Genomic DNA, 24,569 nt, shown 5'->3' with positions numbered 1-24,569 from the left:
CTCTCCGCGACCCCATGAATCACAGCACGCCAGGCCTCCCTGTCCATCACCAACTCCCAGAGTTCACTCAAACTCATGTCCATCGATTAGGGTGGTGTCATTTGTGTATCTGAAGTATTGATATTTCTCCCTGTAATCTTGATTCCAGGTTGTGCTTCACCCAGTCCAGCATTTCACATGATGTACTCTGTATATAAGTTAAATAATCGGGGGCCCTCTGGGAAATCTCAAAGTTAGTTCAAGGTCAAAAAGACTTCATTTAGAATTTGATTTCTGGTAAGTTTTTCAAACTTTTTAAGAGATTAAAAAGAGGCAGCAAGAATACACAGAAGAACTGTACAAAAATGACCCAGATAACCATGATGGTGTGGTCACTCACCTAGAGCCAGACATCCTGGAATCTGAAGTCAAGTGGGTCTTAGAAAGCATTACTACAAACAAGGCTAGTGGACTGGAAAAGGTCAGTTTTCATTCCAATCCCAAAGAAGGGCAGTGCCAAAGAATGTACAAGCTACTATACAGTTGCAATCATTTCACTTGTTAGTAATGTTATGCTCAAAATCCTTCAAGCTAGACTTCAGCAGCATGTGAACTGAGAACTTCCAGATGTGCAGGCTGAGTTTAGAAAAGGCAGAGGAGCCAGAGATCAAATTGCCAACATCTGTTGGATCATAGAGAAAGCAAGGGAATTTCAAAAAAACATCTAATTATGCATCATTGACTAACTAAAGTCTTTGATTGTGTGGATCACAACAAACTATGGAAAATTCTTAAAGAGATGGGACTACCAGGCCACCTTACCTGCCTTCTGAGAAACCTGTACGTGGGTCAAGAAGCAACAGTTAGAACCTTACATGGAACAACAGACTGGTTCCAAATTGGAAAAGGAGTATTTCCCAATACAAGGCTGCATTTTAACTTATATGGAGAGTACATCATGCAAAATGCTGGGCTGGGTGAATCACAAGCTAGAATCAAGATTGCTGGGAGAAATATCAACAATCTCAGATATGCAGATGATACCATTCTAATGGCAGAAAACGAAGAGGAACTAAAGAGCCTCTTGATGAAGGTGAAAGAGGAGCGTGAAAAAGCTAACTTAAAACTCAAAATTAAAAAAACTAAGATCATAGCACCCAGTCCCATCACTTCATGGCAAACAGATGGGGAAAAAGTCAAAACAGTGACATATTTTATTTCCTTGGACTCCAAAATCATTGCATATGGTGACAGCAGCCATGAAATTAAAAGACACTTGCTCCTTGGAAGGAGAACTATAACCAACCTAGACAGCATATTAAAAAGCAAAGACTTCACTTTGATGACAAAAGTCTATAAAGTCAAAGCTATGGTTTTTCTAGTAGTCAGGTATGGATGTGAGAGTTGGACCACAAAGAAGGCTGAACACTGAACTGATGCCTCTGAATTGTGGGGAAGACTCTTGAGTCCCTTGGACTGCAAGGAGATCAAAGCAATTCTAAAGGAAATCTACACTAAATATTCATTGAAAGGACTGGTGGTGAAGTTGAAGTTCCAATACTCTGGCCACCTGATTTGAAGAGCTGACTCATTGGAAAAGACCCTGATGCTGGGAAAGATTGAAGGCAAAAGAAGAAGAGGAAGCAGAGAATAAGATGATTAGATAGCATCACCAACTCAGTGGACATGAATTTGAGTCAACTCTGGGAGACAGTGAAGGACAAGAAAGCCTGATGTGCTGAAGTTCATGGGTTGCAAAAAGTCAGACACGACTTAGTGACTGAACTACAAAAACAAGTTTTTCAAAAATATCAAAAGATTTCAAAACACTTGGTTAAATAGTAGCATAGGTCACTGTGAAATAACACTTAGTTAGCCATTTAACCAAAATGACAAAATTCTCAAAGGCAAATATGGAAATTACATAGGAAACAGTGGAAACAGTGTCAGACTTTATTTTTTTGGGCTCCAAAATCACTGCGGATGCTGGCTGCAGCCATGAAGTTAAAAGACGCTTACTCCTTGGAAGGAAAATTATGACCAACCTAGATAGCATATTAAAAATCAGAGACGTTACTTTGCCAACCAAGGTCCGTCTAGTCAAGGCTATGGTTTTTCCAGTGGTCATGTATGGATGTGAGAGTTGGACTGTGAAGAAAGCTGATCGCTGAAGAATTGATGCTTTTGAACTGTGGTGCTGGAGAAGACTCTTGAGAGTCCCTTGTACTGCAAGGAGATCCAACCAGTCCATTCTAAAGGAGATCAATCCTGGGTGTTCATTGGAAGGACTGATGCTAAAGCTGAAGCTCCAATACTTTGGCCACCTCATGCGAAGAGTTGACTCACTGGAAAAGAGTCTGATGCTGGGAGGGATTGGGGGCAGGAGGAGAAGGGGATGACAGAGAATGAGATGGCTAGATGGCATCACCGACTCGATGGAGGTGAGTTTGAGTGAACTCTGGGAATTGGTGATGGACAGGGAGGCCTGGTGTGCTGTGATTCATGGGGTCGCAAAGAGTCGGACATGACTGAGCAACTGAACTGAACTGAAAAAGAAATTTAGCTCTTTCAACATAGAAGATTTGCTTTTCTTTCCCTTTTACTTGTGTTGAGGCATAGCTGATTTATAGTATTATGTAAATTTCATGAGTACAACATAGTAATTCACAAATTTTAAAGGTTATACTCCATTTACAATTATTTTAAAATATTGGCCATATTTCCTATGCTATACAATGTATCCTTGTAACATTTATTTTACATATAGTAGTTTGTACCTCTTAACCCTCTACCCCTATCATGTTCTGCCCCCCTTTCCCTAACCCCACTGGTAATCACTACTTTGGTCTCTAATGTGTTAGCCTGTTTCTTTTTTTGCTGTATTCACTAGTTTATTTTTAGATTCCACAAATAAGTGATAACACAGTAGCTGGAGAAAACTTATTTCTTTAAGTAATCAAAGATCTGATAAAACATGAGTCATAAGAAATTATTTCCTTAACAATGTTCACACATAATTACAGCAGTGCTAATTATATTGATTACGTTGTGCATTATGTCTCTAGTATTTGTCTCTCTTATAACTGGAAGTTTATACCTTCTGATTGCTGCTGCTGCTAAGTCATTTCAGTCGTGTCCGACTCTGTGTGACCCCATAGAAGGAAGCCCAGCAGGCTCCCCCATCCCTGGGATTCTCCAGGCAAGAACACTGGAGTGGGTTGCCATTTCCTTCTCCAATATGTGAAAGTGAAAGTGAAGTCGCTCAGTCGTGTCCGACCCTTAGTGACCCCACGGACTGCAGCCTACCAGGCTCCTCCATCCATGGGATTTTCTAGGCAATAGTACTGGAGTGGCTTGCCATTGCCTTCTCCGATACCTTCTGATTACTTTCCTCCAATTCCACCTCTTCCCTTTGTCCTTTATTCTAGTCTTTCTCATTCTGAAACCAGTTATTCTATTTTAGGACAAAATCACTCTCATTTTTTTCTTAACAAAAATATGTTTCCATACCTCATACTTTTTCTTACTTAAAATAATATGCTACATGCCTTGTATACTTGGCATAGTTTTTTTCCTACTGCTTTTAAATTATATGCATTAATTAGAATTCTTAACTCTTAGAGACCTTAGTTTCTAGTAAAAACTAAGAAAAGCAATTGGAACTTTCTGTCACACCAACACTCTAGAGCTGGCAAACTTGTGACTATGTCATTTCATAATATCCAGAATCATAGGCTTCCACGTTGTACAAGTTTTTAATGAAGCAAAAGGATGCTTACTATTAGAACCAATTTTTTTTCCTCTCTATAATTAGAGACCAAAAGTGAGCAAACTTAGACTTTCTTGTTTTCTATCTGTAAAAGTCAACCATTTTATTTATATAGCAAGAAAGCACTCATTTATTCTCTATTTAAATAGCATAGTTGAGATTTAAAATCACGTTTGGCAGGGTACCGCAGGATGCTAAAAAAGGCTTCACCCATATTGCTTTGGATTTCTTGACATCTTGTTATATGTTTTCCATCATCCACTGGAATAGTTAGTTCAGCTTCCTTAACCTGAACTGGACACTTCAAGGATGTAAAAGCTACACTTATGTTTAGTAAAGTTTCAGAATATTATTTTATTTAGAAATTATCTAGATATTCAATCGGAGAAGGCAATGGCAAGCCACTCCAGTACTCTTGCCTAGAAAATCACATGGATGGAGGAGCCTGGTCGGCTGCAGTCTGTGGGGTTGCTAAGGGTCGGACACGACTGAGCGACTTCACTTTCACTTTTCACTTTCACACAGTGGAGAAGGAAATGGCAACCCAGTCCAGTGTCCTTGCCTGGAGAATCCCAGGGATGGGGGAGCCTGGTGGGCTTCCGTCTATGGGGTCACACAGAGTCGGACACGACTGAAGTGACTTAGCAGCAGCAGCAGCAGATATTCAATGGACATTTCAAGGGACCAAAAAGATTTTGGAAACTATTATAAACTACTTTATATTTTATAAAACATAATTGTTGAAAAGTTCATTTTTAAAATTTAAATTTTTAACTTTTAAATTTAAAAAGTTCATTTTTAAAAATTTATTTACTTAAAAAATTTTAACTTTAACTTTTAAATTTAAAAAGTTCATTTTTTAAAATTTATTTATTTAAAACATTTTTGGCTGTGCTGGGTCTTTGTTGCTGCAAGCTGGCTTCCTCTAGTTTCGATGAGCAGGGTCTACTCTTCCTTGTGTGCGCCAGGCTTCTCATTGTGGTAACCTCTGTTGCTGTGGAGCACAGGCTCTAGATGCCTGGGCTTCAGAAGTTGCGGCATGTGGTCTCAGTAGCTGGGGCTTCTGGGCTCTAGAGCGTGGGCTCAGTGGTTGTGGTGCAAGGTCTTAGTTGCTCCGAGGCATGTAGAATCTTTCCAGACCAGGGATCAAACCTGTATCCCCTGCACTGGCAAGCAGATTCTTATCCACTGTGCCAAGGAAGTCTGAAAGTTCATTTACAAACTTTTATTTCATCTACATTTAGTTAATTCCTTTGTTCTTAACAATTATGTTTGGATAAGTGGTGACAATTTCATGAGATATTAGATATTATACAAGTTAAATTATTTTAAATTATGTTACTTCCTAACTAGTAAACCCAGGTAGAACAAAAGTTGTATATATGTATAATATTTGATACTAACAACCCTGTAGACATGCCTATTTTTGTTTCACTAAACCAGTGATATTCTTATTTGCCAAAGATTACCTGTCACGTGACCTTGAAAAACATTCGGTTAGTTTCTATATTTCTCTGAGAGAATATTTAATTTATATAAGTATTTATTTTCCTTCAAGCCAATTAAATAGAGCTCTTTTACAAATTGGGGTTGACCCGGTGGCTCAATGGTAAAGAATCTGCCTGCCAATGCAGGAGATGTGGGTTTGATCCCTGGGTTGGGAAGATCCACTGCAGGTGGACATGGCAATTCACTCCAGTATTCTTGCCTGGGAAATCCCAGGGACAGAGAAGCCTCGTGGGCTATAGTCCATAGGGTTGCAAAGAGTGGGACATAACTTACTAACAGTATAGGCATACATAAACACATAAGACAAACACAAACTGAAATCTTACAGCTTTTATTTAAAAATTTTAGCCATATGTTAGGTATATTAATTCACAAAAGAACAGTTGGATCCAAATTGTGTTTCTGGCAGATTAATAGGTTAAGATTACCTACTACTTGTCTAAGGTTTTCACTTGTATTCAATGAGAAGACTTTTAAGAGATTTCACTTTCTCAGATTCCAAAAGCTCCTAGTTCCTTTTCTGTAGTTGCTTTGAGGGGTGTTTGAACCCCTTGAAAGCCCCTGATATGAGGTAAGGGACCTTAAGTTCAAGTGTCTGTAGGGAATTGAGGGGCCAAAGTGGGAAGGAAAAGGTCTGGTAGGGTGGACAGAGGGCTGGAAGAGGTAGGAGCTTGATGGGGCTTAGTATAGAATTCAAGGGAGCTGAATGGAAGATGCAACGTGGCAAAAGGAGGAAGGAAGAGCAGAAAATATGGAAAGGAAGGGGTCTTAGAGGAGACAGTTTGGTGAGATCCTAAGTTTTCCCCAATGAAGTTTCAAATTATCCGCAGCAAAATCATGCTGACAAAAAGGAAGTGGAGGGATTTCCCTGGTGGCCCACTGGCTCATAATCTGTTACCAGTGCAGGAGACACGGGTTCAACCTCTGGTTCGGGTACTAAGATCCCAAGTACTGCAAGTCAACTAAGTTCACAGGCCACAACTACTGAGCCCGTGTACCGCAACTACTGAAGCCTGTACTCTGCAACAAGAGGAGCCACTGAAATGAGAAGCCTGTGCTCTGCAACCAGAGAGTAGCCCCTGCTCTTTGAAACTAGAGAAAGCCGGCACACAGCAATGAAGACCCAGTGCAGCCAAAAATAAAGAAAAAAATTTTAATTAAAAAAAAAGGAAGTGGACAAAACTGGTGGAGAATGTGATCAGCAGAGCTTTGAGAAGAGGGTTTCAGTTGACTGGAAAGTCCCAGGAGGAACACTGCCAAATAGAGAAAACAGAGAAGTCTTAACAACAACAACAACAAACTTCTATCAGGCTCTGAATATCAGCTTCCAATTAGGAAGGGCATCTTCTGACCATTGTTTAGTTGCTAAGTCGCGTCTGGCTCTTTGTGAACCCGTGGACTGTAGCCCACCAGGCTCTTCCGTCCATGGGATTTCCCAGGCAAGAGTACTAGAGTGGAGATTGCCATTTCCTTCTCTAGGGGATCTTCCCTACCCAGGGACTGAACCCACATCTCGTGCAATGGCAGGTGGATTCCTTTACCACTGAGCCACCTGGGAAGCACTTTCTGACCATAGAGTTCTTTTTTAAAAAATTCTTTCAATATCTTATTTTATCATATTTCAGCAAGTACAAACAGTAAATATTTCTTGCAACACTGAGCTGCTTTTTAAAAGTTATCTCTTTGCCTTTTCTTTCAAACCAAGGTATAACTACCAAGTGACTCGAAACCAGACCTTTCATGACTTAACTATGGACATGAGAGCTGTCCTGAAAAAGGGTGCAAAAGGTGCAACTCTCCTAAGACCCAGAAATACAAAGATCGCTGAAAGAAAAAAAGGCTTAACTCCCCTGCAAGCTGGCAACAGTCAGTAGGAGGAGCTGCAAAAGGGGTGCGGCCCACATTCCTGTTTGGCTACATTCTTGGGGCCCCCCAACCTGATGGCTGAGCCACCTGTACACACAAGAACCAATAGCCTGCCTTCAAGCTGAGGTCTCAGGCCACAACATGAGACAAATAAAAAAGTAATAGCTGTTTCCAGGAGGGAAAGGATAGATAACCAAAGTGTTGTGTTAGTTGTTCAGTCATGTCCGACTCTTTGCAACCCCATGGACTGTAGCCTGCCAGACTCCTCTGTCATGGAATTTTCCAGGCAAGAAAATACTGGAGTGGGTTGCCATGCCCTCCTCCAGGGGATCTTTCTGATCAAAGTGTATCCCAAAAACAAAATTCATAAGAATCATAATTCAGAGAACTAATTCTTTTTTAGGGGGGCTAGGCTGGATTAGTTGAGGAACACAGGATCTTTAGTTGTAGCATGCAAGCTCTAGTTCCCTTACTAGGGATCAAACCTGAGTCCCCTGTGTTGCAAAGAGGAGTCTTAACCACTGGGCAACCAGGGAAGCCCCAAAGAACTCAGTAGTGTTTTTCTCCTGCTAATTTGAAATTGGAAAGGAAGGGCCTACATAAAATTTTGCCTTTCTCTCTTGACTGAACCATACAGAGAGTTCTAGGAGCACTGACTTTGGGATGAAGTCTTACCCTTCTGCCAATGTTCCTAGGATTCCATCTGAGGAGGGTGGCTCAGTGGTCCCTTCTCATCTCCAGAAACTGTAGAAGAGGGAAAGTAATTTTCTCTGTACCCTTCTGAATTCCTGTCTGAGACTTGTAATAGAACACAGATTAACAAGAGCAAGCAGACAGAAGTTTGTTAACCTGTCTCTCTCATACATACATGGGAGATACCCAGGGAAAAAATAAATAAAATTTCCTAAGGTGGCTTAGGAATTCAGGATTAAATGCCATCTTAATAGGGAAAGGTGAAGGGTTGGCAGGGGGAGAGTGTAGGCCTTAGAGGAGTGCAAGTGTGCTAAGTCACTTCATTCATGTCCGACTCTTTGTGACCCCAGGGACTATAGCCCAATAGGCGCCTTTGTCCATGGGATTCTCCAGGCAAGAATACTGGAGTGGGCTGCCATGCCCTCCTCCAGAAGATCTTCCCGACCCAGGGATCTAACCTGTGACCTGGGGATCAAACCGGAGTCTCTTACATCTTCTGTATCGTCAGGCGGGTTCTTTACTACTAACACTACCTGGGAAGCCAGCATCACAGCACCATTCAAAGATTTTAGATAGAGCATTCCAGCAGGACTACTGTCACACAGTCTGGCATAGCCAGATGTGCCCACCTCTTAAGCAGGCACCTGCTGTCGGGATCAGCCCTTGCAGGAACTGGAGAGTGATTGCACCTGGAAGCGGGGGCCCCTGCCACCTGACACACCTCACCCTAGGCCTTGACCCTGTGAGCACTTAAGCTGGGAGACTCACTGACTCATGATGAAAATCAGAAATTTAGGCCTCTTGTAAAATAAAGTTCTGTTTAGGGGAGTGTATTCATTTCCTCAGGTTGCCATAACAATGTCTCACAAACCAGGTTACTTAGAACAGAAGAAATCTATTTTCTCACAGTTCTGGAGGCTAGAAGTATGGAATCAAGGTGAGGGAGAGATTAGCTCCCTTTGAGGTTCTGAGGGAGAATTTATACCCTTGTTTCCCCAGATGGCCTGCAATCCTGGCACTCCTTGGCTCATAGGTGGGTGTATCGCTACCCTCTCTGCCTGCGTCTTAAAGTGGGCTTCTCCCTGTGTCTTTCTGTCTTCATGTGACTGCCTCCTTCTAAGGACACCAGTCAGATTAGTGGCCAATCTTACTCCAGTATGAGCTCATCTTAACTAATTACATCTGAAATAACCATATTTCCAAATAAGGTCACATTCTTGGGGTTAGGAATTCCACTTACTTAAAAAAAAATTATTTACTTATTTATTTGGCTGTATCGGGTCTTAGTTTCAGCATACGGGTTTTTTCACTGTGGCGCACAGACTCTCTAGTTGTGGTGCGTGGGCTTAATTGCTCTGAGGCATGTGGGATCTTAGTTCCCTGACCAGGGATCGAACTTGCATCCTTTACACTGCAGGGCAGATTCTTAACTACTGGACCACCAGGAAAGTCCCGGGACTTCCACTTACTATTAATTTATTTATTGAGAGAAGATGACACAAATGAACCCATAATAGGGCAAAAAAAAAAAAGAATTTTATTTTACATCAGTTTTGAGAGCTGCTATGTTCTAAGTACCCTTATTTTTGTTTGGAGCAAGGATCACAACCTGGTGATTCAGGGCCAAATTTGGCTTTCAGGAGTGCTTGTTAGGTCAGTGTCTCCACCATTCCCTAGTATGTTAAGCTGGCCACTTCACAAATTTGCTTACTTGAGTGGTCCTTGAAGACATCTGCATATGTGACCCTTGGTTTAGAGCTTGCTGTCTCAGTATGCCTTCATGTTTTACCATCTTAGCATCAGAATAACCCTGGGAGGCAGAACAAATGTGTTCCCATTTCAATGACCAGGACATAGAGGCTCAGAAAGTAAAGGTGATCTGCCTGGATCACACAGTTGGAAGTAGTGGAGCTGAGTCTCCCACCCAAATCTCCAGCCACCCCGATGGGGCTTGTACCTGATCAGGACATTTCCACGTTTCCAAAGCTGTAAGGCTGCAGTGGGCTCTCAGGACCCGCCCGCTGCCCCATTTCTTCAGCTAGATTTTCAGAGTAGCAAATGCCACTAGCATTTTGAGTCATAGAGACTTTTTAAACAGCAGGCACATTCCTGGAGGAAAACCTTTGCAGATGTTCCTCTGAGAGAGAAGAAAGTATAATAATATGCTGTCTGAGTTAAGGGCAGGCTGGTTTTGAGCTTGGTTAAAATTTTCCTTCTCCAAATATGCAAGAAAAAGGAGTGAAAGGGACTACTCCTTCTTTTCTCTTATTCTGGAATTCCTATTAAATAGGATGGCAAACATTTTGGACCCACCCTCCAGGCTTCCTAACCTTTTTCTTTTTTCCCCCATATGCCAACGTGGTATTTTAAAATTAAAGATCCAGATGTGGAACAACCTTTGAGGGAAGGTCTTGCTTAGGGGTCAAGCCCCTCCAACCAGCCCCCCCCCCCCCAACCCCTTTGAAGGCATTGCCTTCTTGGAGGGAGTGGTTCTTCAACTTGCTTTTTGGTTGTTCTTGAGAACTGGATATTTGCTCTGGGTCCTTCTAGAAATATGCACTTACAGATGTAAGGAAATGGAATGAAATTGCTTGGCATTTCCTTTGTGCTTGGTATTTTGAAATTTCGTCATAATTAATCCAGGTGTTGCTGCTGTTGTTCGGTCGCTAAGTCATGCCTCTTTGCAACCCAGTTGACTGCAGCACGCCAGGCTTCCCTGTCCTTCACTATCTCCTGGAGCTTGCTCAAACCCATATCCATTGAGTCAGTGATGCCATCCAGCCATCTCATTCTCTGTCGCCCCCTTCTCCTCCTGCCCTCAATCTTTTCCAGCATCAGGGTCTTTTCCAATGAGTAGGCTCTTTGCAACAGTTGGTCAAAGTATTGGAGCTTCAGCTTCAGCATCATCAGACTTTCCAACGAATATTCAGGGTTGATTTCCTTTAGGATTGATTGGTTTGATCTCTTTGCTGTCCAAGGGACTCTTAAGAGTCTTCTCCAGCACCACAGTTCAAAAGCATCAATTTTTCAGCGCTCAGCCTTCCTTATGGTCCAACTCTCACATCCATACATGATTACTGGAAAACCATAGCTTTGACTATATGAATCTTTGTAATGTCTCTGCTTTTTAATAGATCGTTTAGGTTTGTCATAGCTTTCCTTCCAAGGAGTAAGCATCTTTTAATTTCATGGCTGCAGTCATCGTCCACAGTGACTTTGGAGTCCAAGAAAATAAAATCTGTCACTGTTTCGACTTTTCCCAATCTATTTGCCATAAAGTGATGGGACCAGACCATGATCTTAGTTTTCTGAATGTTGAGTTGAATGAATCCAGGTGTAGGTCTTTTTTTAAAAAAGTTATTTTTGGTGCTCAGTGGGCCATTTCACTGTGAAAACTTATTCGTTTCTTCACTTCTAGGAATCAATATGTCATTGCTTTCTTTTTTAATTTTTCCCCTTCCATTCCCTCTGTTCTCCCTTTCTAAAATTCCTATAAAATAGGATGGTAGAATTTCTGGATCCATCCTACATGGATTCCCCACTTTTTTTCTATGCCAACATGAGGTGTTTTTTATTAAGTAATAAAAATAACTAAATGAAATCCTCCAAGTCCCTTTAACACTCAGCCTTGCTGTGTGCACAGTAGGTGCTGAATAAACATGACCTTCTTCTTCATTCTCAGCACCTACATCAACAACCACATTATTATCAACAGTAACATTTACTGGCTCCTTATTGTGTGAAGGCAGTGAGTAAAGTACTTGACAGAACCCTATTTAATTTCCAGAAACCTATGAAGTAGGTGTAATTATTGTTTCTTACAAATGAGAATACTGAAAGCCATAAAGCAGAGAGGTTGCCAAACTACCGGCAGTGGAACAAACTGACCTCTGTCTTCCAACTTTTATTATTATTAGCTGCACCATGGGGTTTGTGGGGTCTTAGTTCCCTGACCAGTGATCGAAACCAGGCCCTGGCAGTGAAAGCGCCAAGTCCTAACCACTGGACTGCCAGGGAATTCCTATCTAACTTTTCTTTTATACTGCCCATCTCTGTTCTTTTGAACTGCATTTCAGGAGAATTTCTTCATTTGATCTTTCAACTTTCTCACCCTTCAGCAATATCTATTTTGTGATTAGTCCATTGAATTTTTATTTGGAAAACTGAGTTCTTAAATTTCCAAAATCTCCAGCTGATTTTTTAAAAATATATGAAATATCCTTTCACATTTCTTGTGAACCTATTAATTGCACTGAATCTGAAGTCTTGTTCTTTAGTATTTGTTAATTCTGCTTATTTTATATTTATTTGGCTGCTTCAGGTCCTAGATGCATCATTCAGGATCATTGATCTTTGTTGCAGCATGCAGGATCTTTAGTTGTGGCATGCAAACTCCTAGTTCCTGAATGAAGGATCTAATTCTCTGACCAGGGATCAAACCTGGACCCCCTGCATTGGGAGCTCAGAATCTTAGTCACTGGACCACCAGGGAAGTCCCTAATTCTGTTTCTTGATGTTAGTTTTTCTGATAGTGGATTGTGATGGTCCTGTTTCATTATCCTGACTTTATTCAAGTGTGTAGTTTTCTAGATATTTGTCCATGTCTTTATTGTGCATTCTTACTTTTGTCTGTTTTGTTTACTGAGTCCCCATAGATAACTCTGTGGGAGGAGTGGAGCATGTTGGTTGGGAGTAGATGAGGTGGGTGTAAGTAAGGAAGAAGAGGACCTGTCTTGTCTTTTGGGTATGACAATCTTCTTCCCTTTCTGGACTTTAGCTGTTTGGAACAAGACCTTACCTTGGCCAAAGAGCCTGGTTTGAGATGAATCTCCCCCACAGCTGGGTGATTGGTGTAGGTGTGAGGATAAGGAAGGGGGAAATTTCATTAGATACTTCAAGTGCAGTTTCCAAATTAACAATCCCAAGGAATGGCCCAGGTTCCAATAACGCTGAAATTTTGAAATTGAAGTTCTTTCTTAACATTTCTACTTTTGTGCCAGACTTCTTTGCATGATTTTTTTTTTTAAACCAGTGTCAATTTGTTCTTTATTATCTGCCTTTGGCGTTGAACTTAGAATGCTCTTCTCTACTCCCTTCCACTCCAAAATGATATTAGTAAATGTTCATCTATCTTCTTCTTTTACTATTTTTATGATTTTATGTTTTACATTCAAAGGTTTCAGCCATCTGAATTTATTCTAATGTCAGCCATGACTCAGAGTTCTAACTTAATTTTTTTCCCTAATGGTGAGCAAGTTGTACCCACCATGCCTTTGGCCTTTTAAAAGGCAGCTCAACTCCCAGAGATCCATAAAAGCCTAAGAGTTAAGAATAGAAAAGCTAGAACTGTAACTCAGTCAGATCCTAATCTCTGCTCCATCACCACTCACTCTGGGACTCTGGCAGCACTCTGTTCTCCTTAGGGAAAAAGTTCTGGCCAATGATGTAAGGCCAAGAGGGCTGAGGAAGTGAGAGGAGGATTTGCAAAGAACCCTCTGGAGGAGGTTAATAGAGGCTGAGTCCCTGCCACCAGGCATGGCCTTATGAAAAACAGTTGGTCAACCTTGCAACTGTTGCAAGTGACCCCAAGCTCTCCTCCTTAACTGTATTCTCTTTCTTTAGCCCCTTTGTCCTTTCTTTACTCCAACCCCAGTTCATGCTGCTCCTCTGCGAAGCTTAGGTGTCCCGGACCTCACTGCGTTTGGCACTAGTGTAACCTTTGCCCTTGTTTGTTGACACGTCAATGAGTTAACAAATAAACTAAGTTCCCAGGTTCAAAGGATGCTGCCTGCCACATACAGGAGACAAAACCCCAAACACCAGAAGATATAAGATGTGGCCACCCCTGTAATGTTCCCTGGGGCTCCAACCATTTGTGGCACCGTGGTTGGCACCATGGAGTGGCTGTGACTCTGATCAGGTCACCAGAAGCTAAGGAGGCCATTCTATTTGATGAGTGTCAGATCCTGGAGTGAGCAGGAAGAATCAACTTTCTCTCTTTCCTCCGGGAGCTGATAACTTACGTGTAAATGTGTAGAGGGAATCTTGGAAGAAACTTCAGGAAAGAAAGACTCAAGCCCAACAGAGCCTTCTAAGAGACTAAGGGATAAAGGTGAGTTGGAGAATGCCCTTCATCTATAAAATATGTGCACCAGTGGTTCTTGTGTGCTAAATGGGTGTGAGGCTCCAAACTCTTAACACACTGTGTCTCATTTGATCCCCATGAACCCAGGTGGCATTTTGTTGATGAGACGTGAGATGACTTAACTATGATCACCTTGAGGGGGCTACAACCAGAAATCCAGGTGAGGAGGGGGTTAACTTCAGAGAGGAGAAGGACCCACCCTTGGCTGTTTGTACTTCCTCTTCTTCCTCTTCTCCTTCTGCTTGGAAGTACCTGGTGGGGCTGAACAGAATTTTCAGTCTTGTTCTCTGGGCCTTTGCACTGCAGTTTCCTCCGCCTACATTGCCCTTCACAGCACTTTTCCTCTGGTGAAATGTCAGCCTTCTTTGAGAGGCCAGCTCCCATGTCCTGGCCCCAGTAGGGCCTCTTGCTTCTCCTCCTCCCCTTCCTGGAGCCCTTCAGGCAGGGTCCAGCCTGACTGTAGTTCATGTAGTACATGTCTCCCCCAGGCCTGCCTCCCTGCAGGCTGCCCTCACTGAGGACAGACTAACTCTTTTTGGTCTTTCCAGGGCCTAATATAGGGCCTGGCGCGTACGCTTGTTGAATAAGTACAGGCAGAAAACCAACATTTTTTTGAGCCATGTCAATGCATCAGTTTCAGAGCTTGTTCCTTTTTATCCCTCTAAATCCTCCCCTGAAGATTATGTGAAACTTAGCTGAGAACCACAAAAATGCTCATTCCTTTGAATTGTCTTTTGCACTATTTCCTTGGGAATTATCCTTTTTTTTTCCTCTGAAAGATATTTTACACTTTGAGAATTAACAAAGAGAAAATTTTTTAAAATATACATGTATTACAAAATTTATCATTGCACCCCTTTTCAAGTGCACAGTTCAGTAGTGTTTATTATGTTTACGATGTTGTGCTATATAGAAGATGAACTTTTGCATTTTGCAAAACTGAAACTCTATACCCATTAAACAACTCCCCATTCCCTACTCCTCTCAACCCCTGGAAACAACCATTACACATGTCTCTCTTAATTTGACTACTCTGGGTACGTCACGTAAGTGAAATCATACCGTATTCGTGTTTTTGTGACTGGCTTATTTCACTTAGCATAGTGTCTTTGAGGTTCATTCATGTCACATCATAGCATATGTCAGAGTTTCCTTTATTTTAAAGACTGAATAACATTCCATTCAGATGTAGCTTTTAGTTCGTTTCTTTTTATTTAATTTTCAACTTTTCTATTGCTTTTCAGTCTCAGATTTTGCTATTACTTTCTAGTTTTACTGCATTATATGTGATTAGCGAATGTTATCTATATTCATCCTACTTTGAAATGTACTGAGATTTTGTTCATTTGTTTTTCTCAGCCTGTCATGTGGTCATTTGTTAATGATCAACAGGCACTAACAAGAGTATATTCTAGGTTTTCAAGGTATGGAGCTTGATATCTTTTAATTTGATCTGTCTTACTAAGTTAACAAATCAAGTCCTCCATATCCTTACTTATTGTGTGATCTATTGATCATGGACTAAGAGAGGTAAGTGAGAATTTTCTACTATTACTATATTTCTGTCCATGTCTCCAGGTACTTCTTTTTTTGCATTATAAATTCTGATACTTTATTTTTGGTGCATAAATATTTATGACAGATCTTCACTGTGGCTCTTAGCCTTTATCATTACAACATTTTCTCCTGTGGCTTGTTTTCTGATTTTCTGTGAATTCAGCTGTATCTGATATTAAAATCATAACTCTTTTTTTGTTGTTGTTGTTACCTGTATTTGCATGTGTGATATTTGTTCTGTTTTCTATTTTTTTCCTTCTCTTCTACTTTCAATCTGTTGGAGGACAGATTAGCTGTGTCTCTTACACATGGCACTAGCTAGGTTTTATTTTGTGATTTCATGAGCTGTTTCTAAAGAGTGAGATGATCAGGTCAAAGTTAAAGAAAGCTTTTAAAGCTCTTGACTCTCATGGCCAAATAATTTTTTCACTGATTGGACTGCTTTGTCCTGTTACCAGCATTTAGAAGCAAGCCATCTCCCCACCATTATCAGCATGACTATTACACTGCTGCTTAAATATTTAATAGGTGAAAATGGGACCTCACTGTTCTTTCATGCTTTTCTTGGCTTCATCTAATTCTACTTTAAGTAAACAAAGATGGAAGAAAAAAAGAAGTTAAAATGAAACATTTCTTTTCAGATATCTTCAGTGAGATTAAAATGGTGGTGGTGTTTCTTATTCCAGATTTCCATGACATTGGACCAATCTTTCCACGGGCTCCTCAGCTCAGGCCTTAGATCTTTGCAGGAGAAACTGTCCAGGTTTCTTTCTCATAGCCCTGTAACATGCTTTCTTCCCTCTGAAGTGAATAGGCAAAATAACAGAATAGGAAGATACTGGGTCTGAAGCTAGATTGAATAGCTAGATTGAATAAATCTCAGCTCCATCTCTGCTGTTTACTAGCTGCGTGTTCTATGGCAGTTACTCAACCTTTCTGTACCTTGGTTTCCTGAGGTAATAATTCTCAAGGGTAACAATGACTGTAATAGTAAATATAGTAACACCTGTTGGGGTTGTTGTGCAGAACAGTTAATTTATGCAAAACACCCAGACAGGGTTGCTGTTGGCTGTTCCTCTGGGAAACACACGGTTTCCACTTCAACTACAGTGGTTTTCATGGAAGCATTTCCTTATTCCAAGACCCTGCTCTCGTAGCCATTGCATTTAGTCTTAGGCCAGGGGCAGGCTCCTCACAAGAACAGAGCCAATCACAGTCCTTTCCTGGGAACTAAAACTGGGACATGAGAAAAGAAGCCTTTGTTGCCTTTCTGATAGGGAAACTCCCACAGTGTGAGACCCAGGCTCCTGGCAGCCATGTTTCCAGCCTGTGAGGGGAGCCCGGCTTTAAGAGTGAGGCTAACTGACCAGTGGAGAAAAGTTGACATTAGAAATGAGAAGAGACGGACGTTATTAGAAACCTTAGTTTTGGCTGTCTCCAAAGGCACCTTATGAGCCAATAAACACCCATTTTCTCTAAGAATGCCCTCATTGAGTTTCTGTCACTTGCAATCAAGAGTCTCAGTACATTTCCTAAGGCACCTTAGGACAGTATAGATCATGGGGTCTCCTGTCTGTCCACCTCTCTGAAAATCCCTCCCTAAGACACACGCACACATATTTGCGCACGCACACTCACAGCAATTCCCAGCCTCTAGATATGAACTGGTTCTTTCCCCGCCTGTGCTGCCCACACAGACCGTAGCTTCTCCACACACACCAGAGACCGCTGTGCTCATGCCTGGCCTAAGGAACTGCACTTGCTAAACAGGATGTTATCCCGGAAGTCTGTGCCCTTCTCTGTATACCCCTTGTTCTTTTTCTTCACTGCCCTATTCAGTAACTTCGCAAATATCTAATGAGCACCTGCCAAGAACCATGTCAGGCCTGGGGACCCAGAGAGGCAGCAGACAGTTCCTGCTGTCAAGGAGCTGCAGGCCATGGGGGCCATCAGGCTGTCAGAAGACAGCTCCAAGAGAGACGGCAGGGCGAGTGTGCAGCAGATGTTTCTGCCAAGTGCCGCAGGAGCTCAGAGGGGGCTCTATCACTGGCTGCCAAGGATTGTCTGGTGAGACTCTGTTCTATCTGCCTCCAACTTCTCCCCACCCCAGCCCACCCTGCCCTGCCACCAGAATGTCTCCTCCAACAGCTCTGTTCAGACACTGCCTCTGCCCACTTCCCAGGCCTGAGTCCACAAGCCTTAGCCTGGCAAGACCCTAATCCAGATAATACCTCAACCTACTTTCTCAGCCATGTTGTTCCCTGGTCCTCAGGAAACTTACCCATGCCAGGTCACTCACCTTCATCACAGATGTCTGTGTTTCCCCACCTCGGTGTCTCTGCTTGCCCTGCTCCCTCTGTCTCCCATCCCTGCAAGTCCCAGGTGTACACACCTTCCAAGGTGAGGGATGGCAAATGTGTGCCACGTGCCTGCTCCGATCATCTGGCTGTGTTGCCGTGTTGAGAAGGATTCTGTGGACATACCTGTTTTCAGTGAAAAAGTAAGGGATCAGGGACTTCCCTGGTGGTCCAGTGGCTAAGACTCCAAACTCCCAATGCAGGAGGTCTGGGTTTGTTCCCTGGTCAGGGAACTAGATCCCATATGCCACAACTAAGTCCTGGCACAGTCAAATAAATAATTTTTTTTTAAAGAAAGGGTAAGATCAGTCAGCAAAATCAGCCATGAGCACCAAATTGGGTGTGTGCTGGGACTGGGGATCGGGGAGAGGTGGAGGGTTGGAGGGAGGGGGTGGGGATGAATGGCACTCTTGGGGCGCAGGCGCACTTTGGTCCAGGTTGAGGTCTTATGGATTGCCCCACCCTCATGAAGACTTCCTTGCTCCTTCAAGTGAAATTAACCTCTCTTCTGAATTTTTATAGCCTTCTCTCTGTGCCTCAGTGAGAGCATAGATTGCTGCTACCTTTTTATGGTACCTCTGCTATTTTTTTTTTTTTTTCTATTTGAGGAGACAGATGGAGTATGTCTATGGAGTATGGTACAAGGGAGAGATTCAAAACACACTAACCAAACGGATGGAAACCCGGTCGGTTCCACATGATGGAACCATGTGGAACACTAAGATAGATATACAAAGAGCCGCAAGGGGCCTGTCCCGAGCGGCTAGCCTTCCCCATAGCCCTGGGCAGACCTGAGGATTGTTACAGCTCCGTTCTGACTCCTGAATCAACGTCCTGCACTGCTGCTTCTGCCTTACCTGTCACCTGCAATCCTCCTGGGCACCTGTGACCACTGAGGTCTGAGTTCCCAGTTTCTCTAATTCATCCCTTGACTCCTCGGCATTCTTCTCCTCCTGTGCTCGCCATTAGGGGCCCAGGGACGATGTCCTGCCTTCAGTCTGATCACAGGCTGGGAGACAGTGGGGCAGAGGTGGTGGAAGGATGGAGACCCAAGTCACAGGATTCAAGGAGAAGTGATGTGGACCCTAAGATAGGAGCGGAGAGAGTGCTGAGGAGGGATAATAGCGGTTTCTGGGGTGGGGTGGAGTGCGGGTGGAAGTTCTTGACACACCCACACCCACCAAATTTCCTCTTCCTCCATGCTCTGCAGCACGTCATGGCTGGGTTGCCTGATTGTCACTGCAAGCTCTGTGCCCCCAAGTTCCCAAGGGGCCTGTAAAGACGGAGTGAGGAAACATTTAAACAGCCTCAGAGCCTCCTACCTCTCCCTGTCCCACACAAACACTCAGACCTCAGGAGCCCAGCCCTAATGACCACTCCAGGCCTGAGAGCTTCCAGCCACTCCTGGACTCTCTTGAATCTCCTTAGCTGCTGTATACACCTGGGATTCTGGGCCCAGGTAACCATCTGGGCTCCTGAGCCACATGGGGGCCTGTCCCCAAATTATTTTCAGGGCTCCAGGATGACTAGCAGATTCACTCAGGCTGCCCTATCCCTCTATTGCTCAGGGACTCTGGTGCCACCCCAGGCACCCCCCTCACCCTTTTACCCACTCCCCTCCCTGCTTCCCACTCCACACACATGTTTCAGCTGGAGACCCAGCTGCAGAGCCGAGCAGCCCTGTTGGCAGATGTGCTGGCTTGAGAGCTGCCTGGAGGGGAACGTGGCAGATCACATTTCTTCAGCTCGTGCCAAATATTATTCAGACGCAGCTTTTCAGGCAGACACAAATTGCTCATCCAATAAACACAGAAGGGCTAATCCCAAGACATTTATCAGAGTGGGGAAAGATGAGAGAAAAGGGAGACACAAGAGGCCTTTGAGAGCTGACCTGGTGTGGCTGGCCTGAGGGGAGGTGGGGAGACCTGCAGGCACTCCCAGGGTTTTCTCCTTAGAGAACCTGAAATCCAGCACCAGGGCATTAGGGTTTGCTTTCACTGTAACACATAAAGCCAGCGTTGGTGTGTACACTTCCCAGAACACAGTGGAGGAAATGAACGCAGGCCACAGTGACTCTGTGGGCAGTCGGCCCCCACCTCCAGTTGTCAGTGGTCGTGGGGATTAGCCGTCTGCAGGGACTCTGTCACTTCTCAACCATGTACATATAGTAAGCCCTCAAGGCATGCTGTGATTGTTGGCAAAGTTGTCAGGAGACGACACTCCTGGACTGGAATTTCTTATTTCTGGCTGACAGGTGTGAGAGCACAGCTGCTGAGAAACAGGTTGATGGACTCGGCTGACCACGATGGCAGTGGACTGGAGACACAGGGGACCTCCGTCAGTACCAGAGGGCTGGCCAAGCCTTTGAGGTCCTTTGCTCATCCCTTTCTGCTGCGCCTTCCAAAGGGCGCCTTGAGTGAGTGTTCCTCTTTAGGGATTCTGCCCAGAAATGAAAGAAAGCAGGCCCTCCTCTGACACCCCATCTTGGAACTCAGGAAGAGGAGGCCCAGGTGAAGTCTCTAGAGACAGCCCGGGTCCTCCCATGGTCTGTGCCATGCCACTGGGACTCTGGTGTGTGCCCAGGGAGAGGTGGGCATGTGCCCATTGGAGGGAGGAGGCACTAACTAGATTAGAGTGAAGGCACAGAAATAATTGCCAGCATTTATATAGTCGGACACTGTTCTTACTTTTCTCACAACACCATGGCACAGTAGATGTACTATTATTGATACCATTTCTCCGGTGAGACACTGAGAGGTTAGCTAGCTTGTCTAAGCTCACCCAGTTCATGAACGAGAGGCTTTAGAATCTGTGCTGTTAATTTGCTATACTGCCTACAGGCCTAGGGAGAGAGGCGATGATTTTCAGAAATGCCCATTATGTGGGAGTAATTAGGAGAGTAGGGTTTGGAGGCTGGAGTCCCCAGACCTGGGATGGTGCCTCTGAGGCCCAATGTTAATGCAGGTTTCCACTGAGAGCCTGGGGAGTCTATAGTTAGGCTGATTAACCCTCCTAGTTTTCCAAGAACTGAGAGGGGTCTTGGGATGCTGATTTTCACTTTTAAAACTGGAATGGCGGTTCAGTGCTAAAGAATCTACCCACCAAAGCAGGAGACCTGGGTTCAATCCCTGGGTCGGGAAGATCCCCTGGAGGAGAAAATGGCAACCCACTCCAGCATTCTTGCTGGGAGAATCCCATAGACAGAGGAGCCTGGGGGGCTATAATCCATGGAGTCACAAAGAGTCAAACATGACTTAGCAACAGACTTTCATGTTCATGGGCAAGTAGGGGTAAGTTGACATCCTGCCTGTAACATAGGGCTGGTCTTGGATTGCTATCAACAACTTCAGGTCCAGAAAAAAAAAACAAAAAACAACTTCAGGTCCAACCTGCAGGCCACCTTCCCCCTCACATTCCCAGGCTAGGGAATAACAGAGTGGTGTGCTGACTGGGAAGAGGAGCAGAATAACAACCAGCTGGCAGCAGATCTTCCCAGACACTTAGGAGGTGCTGTGCTGTGCCTAGTTGCTCAGTAGTGTCCGATTCTTTGAGACCCCATGGACTATAACCCATCAGGCTCCTCTGTCCATGTGGATTCTTCAGGCAAGAATTCTGGAGTGGGTTGCCATGCCCTCCTCCAGGGGATCTTCCCAACCCAGGGATCAAACCTAGGTCTCTTGAGTTGCAGGCAGCTTCTTTACCATCTGAGCCACCAGGTAAGCCCAAACTTAGGAAGTTCGGACAGTAATGACAGGCAGCAATAAAGCAGGGACACCTCAGCCCTCAGAGCTTAGTGGAACAGGTGTCTTCCGGCAAGGCCAGTCTTACACAATTAGGAAGACTGGGAAATTCCCAGGGGAGGACTGGCAGGCAGCCCAGGTGGCTCCCAAGGAAGGCGGAGCAAAGCCCCACCCACCCGGCCTGCCAGGAGTAAGTTTCTATTCTGGTTCCTGAAACTTCATTCCTCTACCTACCTGCCCAGTGACCCACATTGATCCGTGTGCCTAGGCTAAGCATCCCTTACCGTTCTACCTCTCTAATTTTGTCCCTGCTTGGGACATGACCTATTTGTCAGTCTCTTTGATTGTAAAGTCTGAACTTCACTCATGCAATAAAGATTCCAAGAGAAGGAGAATGGCACAGAATCCATGGGTAGAAATGCTGTTGGGTTTCAGGAGGGACAAGAATGGGGCAGGAAGCCTCACGAATGGAGGCAGTGCTCGCTCTTCACTTCTGGGCCCACTTCTCTTTGTGGTCTGTAAAATAGAAGACATTGCAAGAGTTCATCCAGCTGCTCAAAATAAATTTGTTTCCTGCCCAAATGAAGTCAATCCAAGACACTGAGAAAACTTCCAAGTGAGATTGCGCAATCCCTGTCAGAGGTTTTTGGAGGACGAGTGCAATAGGAAGAAGTTTGGAACATTGGTCATGTGCAAATGATTTTCCAGTTTTGAAAAAGGAGGGGTGGTGGTCGGTTTCTGTTACTTCAAACAGATCTAAGGGGGAAAAGGGAGGGGGGGTTTGCCAGTTCACATTACTGATTAGTCCAGGGCAGTCTGATACGGCCACGGCAGGGCACACTCCCACCTCCTTTTCAGCTTCTCGGGCAGGCTCTTTCCATGTGGTAGTTTTATGGGGTTGAATAGTGTACACCCCAAATTCATGTCTACCCAAAATCTCAGAAAATATATTTTTTAAATAAATAATTTTATTTATTCATTTATTCTTGGCTGTGCTGGGTCTTTAACAAAGAGTGGCTGTGTGGGCTTTTCTCTAGTTGTGGTGAGTCAGGGTTACACTCCAGTTGCAGTGTGCAGACTTCTCATGGCGATGGATTCTCCTATGGAGAATGAGCTTTAGGTATGTGGGCTTCAGTAATTGTGGCACATGGGCTTAGTTGCTCTAAGGCATGTGGAACCTTCCCAGATCAGGGATCGAACCTGTGTCTCCTGCATTGGCAGGTGAATTCCTTATCACTGAGCCACCCAGGAAGCCCTCAGAAAAGATCTTTTTTGGAAATAGGGTCTTTACATATGCAACTGGAGGTTGCAGTATGAGGTCATACTGGATAAAGGTTGGGCCCCTTTTTCTAGTGATTGGTGCCCTAATCAGAAGAGAATACATCTGCAGAAGAGAGAGATACACACAGAGAAGGCCATGTGGTAACAGAGGCAGAGTGGAGGGATGCAACTAGAAGCCAAGGAAGGTCAAGGTTGCTGGAAACCACTGAAGGTAAATGAGGCGAGGAAGGATATTCCCTAGAGCTTCTGAAAATGCTAGGGAAACATCCTGTGTTTGGACTGCAAGCTTTCAGAACTGTGAGAAAGGATATTTCTATTGTTTTCAGTTGCAAAGCGTGTGGCAATTTGTCACAGGAGTCCTAGAAAACTAATACAGTACCCTTGACAACTCTGGGTTGGCCACCCTAGAGGAAAGGAAGAGGCTTTTTCTCAACATTTACCAAAATTCTAGAGAGAAGGGGACCTTTGCTTCCTGAACGAATCACTGCGACTGGAGGGAAACAGCACTCTGTTTGGACTGATATGAATTCCACATTCACTGAGAGGACTGTGGTGAGGTTAGACTATCCCAACCATGTGGGGAAGAGTGGACATCTTTTACCAGAATGAGGAATGAATACAGGGGAGACAAAATTAATACCTGTACATTACAGGGAGGAAAAGCTGATCCTGCAAATTATGCTCTCATCTAGGAACAGATTTTTAAAAAAATAATTTTATTTATTTGACTATGCTGGGTCTTTGTTGCTGCATGGGCTTTTTCTCTGATTGTGGTGAGTGGGGGCTACTCTCCAGTTGTGGAGCTTGGGCTTCTCATTTTGGTGGTTTCCCTGGTTGCAAAGAACTGGCTCTAGGGCATAAGGGCTTCAGTAGTTGAGTTGTGGCACGTGGGGTTGGTAGTTGCGGCTCCCAGGCTTTAGGGCAGCAGGCTCAGCAGTAGTTGTGGTGCACGGGCTTAGTTGCTCCACACATGTGGGATCTTCCTGGACCAGGGATTGAACTTGTGTCTCCTGCATTGGCAGGCAGATTCTTTAACACTGAGCCACCAGAGAAGCCTAGATGATAGTACAATTAAGAGGAAAAGTAATCTGCTAAATCACTGGAGTGAACCTATGTCATTACATTTGTTCATTTAGCATGCAAACCCCTATCTTATTTTGGAGAAATTTTCTAACAATACCATTATTGTATTGTGCTTAGTTGCTCAGTCGTGTCTGACTCTTTGCAACCCCACAGACTGTAGTCCACCAGGCTACTCTGTTCATGGGGATTCTCCAGGCAACAATACTGGAGTGGGTTGCCATGCCCTCCTCCAGGGTATCTTCCCAACCCAGGGATCAAACCCGGGTCTCCCACATTGCAGGCAAATTCTTTACTGTCTGAGCCACCAGGGAAGCTGCCCTGGCTCTCATAGAGGCAGAAAGGGAAAGACTTTCCTTTTTACTTCCTTGCAGCCAGGAGTCAATCATGTGAATTAGGCTCAGCCATTCCCACCAGGGACTTTTACTTTTTAGGAGGTGAATTTAAGAGGTGGATGTAGTGTAGGAAGTAGTCATGACAACAGCAGCAACAGCTTGACCCATCCTCAAGTGGTGATGCTCAGTGTTTACCAGCAGTAATGGCTATGGCAGAGCAGTGGTGTAATTGACTGTCTATGCAGTCAAAAACACTGA

The 24,569-nt window shown here is 44.0% G+C and overlaps 1 non-coding gene across 3 annotated transcripts in view; it reads right to left on the bottom strand.

The window, feature by feature from the left end:
* Positions 1-4,526: 4,526 nt before the first annotated feature.
* The window catches only part of LOC129556932 (uncharacterized), a 30,934-nt gene continuing 10,891 nt past the window's right edge, over positions 4,527-24,569 (bottom strand). The window contains exons 3-6 of one of the 3 annotated variants that reach the window (XR_008686122.2): positions 17,911-18,001; positions 14,161-14,222; positions 7,799-7,867; positions 4,527-6,510 (exon numbers count right to left, since the gene is read on the bottom strand). This is a non-coding gene — a transcript (uncharacterized LOC129556932). Of the gene's footprint in view, positions 7,868-14,160; positions 14,223-17,817; positions 18,002-24,569 lie in introns of all 3 variants that reach the window. The other 2 variants (XR_008686119.2, XR_016037868.1) reach the window with 2 other exon arrangements.

This window comes from Moschus berezovskii, chromosome 7, assembly GCF_049115385.1.
Source record: "Moschus berezovskii isolate FMDL1 chromosome 7, NW_MosBer_1.0, whole genome shotgun sequence".
Classification (NCBI taxonomy): Eukaryota; Metazoa; Chordata; class Mammalia; order Artiodactyla; family Moschidae; genus Moschus; species Moschus berezovskii.
Note: the sequence above shows the minus strand (reverse complement) of the source record. Positions and strands in the feature narration are given on the sequence as shown.